The following is a 4,150-nucleotide window of genomic DNA, read 5'->3' as shown; positions in this document are numbered from 1 at the left end:
ATCAGTATTACTTCAGATTTCAGTTACGTGCTCTTCTTGGCGTGGAGAGACTGGACCTAGGACAGTCCCTCTCCCATGTGGCTCAAAACCATTATGGCACTCAAGTTCGAAGAATCAGACACTACCTCCATCTGGGCATTGCATATAAGTGGTGCTGAACTTAACCTTGTAAATCCTGAAACAATGCTCCATGTTCTCCTTGCCTCTTCAAGGCCAATTCCCAGAGGACAGTAATTTAATCAGGATCTACCATATATTGATTCAAAGACAAGAGCAATTCAGTATTTTTGAGATTAGAATGTAAGCATTTTGGTGAGGTAGAAGTTAAATACTATTATGTAATTGCTATAGTCTTAATCTTCTAGCAGTTCTATCCTGGGATGAAATGATCACCTAGTCTGAATTGGCGCTGCCTTGGGACCCTGGATCTTGTCTGGCAGCTGTTTTTCTGCTGTCCGCTTCTTGCTGATCCGTCCAGTCCCTTCAGGTAGAGTGGGTTAGGGTCATTTGCTTGGAGAAAGGGTTTATCATATTCTATACAGTATAAAACTTGAAACGCATCAGTTTATTAGTTTAGAGGTGCAGACTTTCCAGACTGACTTTCCAGATCCAAAATACAGCTTTTTGCTTATTAGCTGACAGCCCTGCTTACTTTATGTTTACCTTAGAAGTAACTAACTTTTAGAAGATAGTCATTTCAAGAAGAAAGTTTCCATTTTCTCTTCTATCACATTCACGGATCCATTACCCAGAATCATGCCTTTGCTGGCCCTAATATTCCTTTTATTTGTGCCTGCTGGCCTAGCCAAGCTCAGAAACAGTCCTTCATCTTAGCTATTGATTGCTTACAGAATTGCAAAACTATTTTATCATACCTGCCTGTAAAACAGACATTTAGCTGCTCGTATCATAGATATGATAGAGTGTTGTAAAAACTGACTAAACTGGCACATGTCCCAATTTATTGGGTCTTTGTTAGTATTATTCTAATTTTATAAATTATTATGTGGGTTAAACAAAATAAAGATAATGTCAAATCCTTATGACAGTTATTAAGATAGTTTTCCAGTCTTTTAATTTAAGTTTTATATATGTTATTACGGTTTTTTTTGTTTGTTTTGTTTTTGTTTTTTGAGACGGGTTTCCTGTAACCAAACTGACCTGGAACACACAGCATAATGAAGCTGGCCTGGCATTAGCACTCCTCCCCACGCCTTTCAAGTGGCAGCATTATAGCTACACCTTCACTAGCTTTCGGTATACATTTTTGGAGCAGAAGGGGGTTGAAAAATGGTGCCGTGCCTTAGCAAAAGATGGGTTAATACATGAGTGTGTAAGTTCCTTTTTCCCCATTCTTTATATATTTTTAAACATCATTAAATACCATATAAAGTGCAGTTTTCCTTTGTAAACTTCAAAAGAACATAATAGTAGCATTAAATGTAAGGAAATACGGAAAGGCATGAAGTGAGACAAAGATTCTTTGTGCCTAGCCGCCATTTGTTTGTTTTGTTCTCTCGGTCTTTCTTGGACATGTGCATTATTCTCATACCAATTGAATAAATTTCTATAAGAATGTCACTTTTATTTTTTTATACAAAAGATTTTTAATGACCGTTTTTCCTATCAATATTTTCTCCCATTGTGAGTTACAGATGGTCTTGTATGCTTCTGCGTAATTTCGTCTGGACAGAGCAACTTACATAAGCTTGGTGGGGTAAACAACAAGCCGACCATTGATTCATTCACAGAATATTGATACAGTCATACCTCTGGTTTTAGGCTCTGGAGGATTCTAATATATATGAACTACTGATTTGTGGTATAAATCTTTATAGTTCAAATGTTTCAAACTTTACTTTGTTATAAAGTGGACATGAGGTGAGCATTCTTTGCTCTGTGTTTCAATACCTGTTCTTTGTTTGTTTTGGTAAATCAAAAGAAGTACAATTTGTGGACCAAAAGTATATATACATCATGTGAGACTTTTGACAAACATTGCCAGTTCGAGAATTGTGTGAGAGATGGGAATGCCTGCATTTGTTCAACGTGGGCAAAACTGCTGAGTCCACGCGGAGGCCCTAGGCGGGGTTCCCAGATTGATCCAGTGAAATCATGTCTTAAAATACTGGAGCTAAGTGAATAAATACAAAAATAAAATATCAGAGCTAGAAAAGAAAACCAAGTTATGAATGCATGCAACACAGATGACAGGTTTGCTTCTCTCCTCATCACAGTCTGGTAGCTCCACCTTGCCATACCTCCAGCTCCAGGTGATCTAATATCCTCTTCTAGGCTGTGACAGCACCTACACTCTACACTTTTGCTGTGACACATACCATACACAGACACGTACATAATTGGGAAATCTAAAGCCACAAAGCTGGGCAGAGTGATGCCTGCCTTTAAGCCAAGCAGATGACTTCAACATGCCACACACCATGGGTACACATTCACATATAAACATACATAACAATAAATAAACTCGTTTGAGCAGCCCTGGCTAGCATAAATTCCTATGGACAGACTACCCCAGCACACAGAGCTCAATCTGCTTTTGCTTCCCAAGTACTGGGATTAAAGGCATGTACCACAATACCAGGCTAATAAATACTTTGGAATCCTAATATAACATAAAAAAATGATATGGGATATTCATACTGTTAAATACTTTTCAGTATCTGTTTGCGAGACAGTTCTCTTTTGGAACTCAGAAATTTGCCCTCCTAAGCACTGAAATTAAAGCTTGTACCATACTTGACTTCTGTTTCTTGTTTGTTTGTTTTGTTTGAGGCGTCTCATTTAGCTCAAGGCCCCCCTCAAAATTGCTCACGATGAGGCAAAGCACCACTGGTTTCTCCTGCTTCCATTTTCTAATGCTGAGCCTGCAGGTGGCCTCATGCCAGTTTTAAGCTCAGGCCTGCTGGGGGGCAGTGGTGTATACCAGCAATCCTAGCACTCAGGAGGCAAGCAGGTAGATCTCTAATTACAAACCTGGCTTGGTCTTACCGGTAGAATCAGGCCAATGGCTATAAATGGGCCCTGTCTAAAATCTTAAAAATAATGGTGCAGTTCTTCAATTGTAATCCACGCTCCATTTGAAAAATTTCACGATTGTTCATGATCCCTAGGTGAAGTGTGAGGTTTGGAATTCAGATGTGATTCAAAGTCCAGTCATTTCATGTTTAAATAGTTAATGCTTCCTTCGAAATGACTGTTCTTGTGTCTACTGTCTTCAGGGGTGAGGATGAGGTGAAGGGAACGGCGATTTAAGTAATATTTAAGGTTTCCTTTGAATGCTTAAGAGCTGGGGATGTATGATTAGTGGACTATTTGCCTGGCACTCAGGAAGCTTAGCTCCACGCAACTAGCTGTCAGCATTACACTTGAGAGGCAGGGGCCGGGTTCCAGTTCAGAGCACAGCTGTATGAAGTGAGGAAGAAAGCAGCTTGAGGCCAATGGCACAGGAGGAAGAAAAGTGTAGTGTGGTAATACAGTTTGAGGACAGTCTGGGCTGCAGTAAATACCCTCCTGTGGTAAAGAAATCAACCGACCAATGCATAGCTCTTGCATGGTGTCTTCTTGAGGAATAGTGGGGTTCCTTAGCATGTGTTCTCAGCCCTAGTGCAGCAGTGATAACACCAGCACAATTTAATAAGTTGAGTGTGTTATTTACAAACAGGGACCTAGGCTATCGCCGTTGCTGCCATGGTTCTGCTTTATACAAGTATTCTGACCCCTAAGTTCACGGTCACTAATTAAGTAACTAATAGCAGAGTGGTGGGTGAGTCACCCAGAACTTGCTCTTAAATACCAGATTAACAGAATGAGGACATGGAAATCTGGTCCATCTTTCCTCAGACTTAATAATAAACTCAGTGTATGAGTATGAGGGCAGTATTTGTGGCAAATGCTCTTGGAAGTCAAGGGCAACTTGGTGTCATTTCTCTCTTTCTACTTGGTTTTGTTTTGTTAAGACAGGGTTTCTTTGTGTAGTCCTGGCTGTCCTGGAACCTCAAGCTCAGTGAGGCCTCAAATTCAGAATCCCATCTGCTTTTGCCTCCAAGTACTGAGGCCCCAAACACCCAGGCCTGCATCCTGAGCCTCTCTGCTTTTTATGCAGGTTCCAGGATCAACTCAAGCTGTTGGG

The sequence above is a fragment of the Rattus rattus genome, chromosome 1, assembly GCF_011064425.1.
Source record: "Rattus rattus isolate New Zealand chromosome 1, Rrattus_CSIRO_v1, whole genome shotgun sequence".
Classification (NCBI taxonomy): Eukaryota; Metazoa; Chordata; class Mammalia; order Rodentia; family Muridae; genus Rattus; species Rattus rattus.
The sequence above is the reverse complement of the archived record's forward strand: the minus strand, read 5'-3'. Positions refer to the sequence as shown.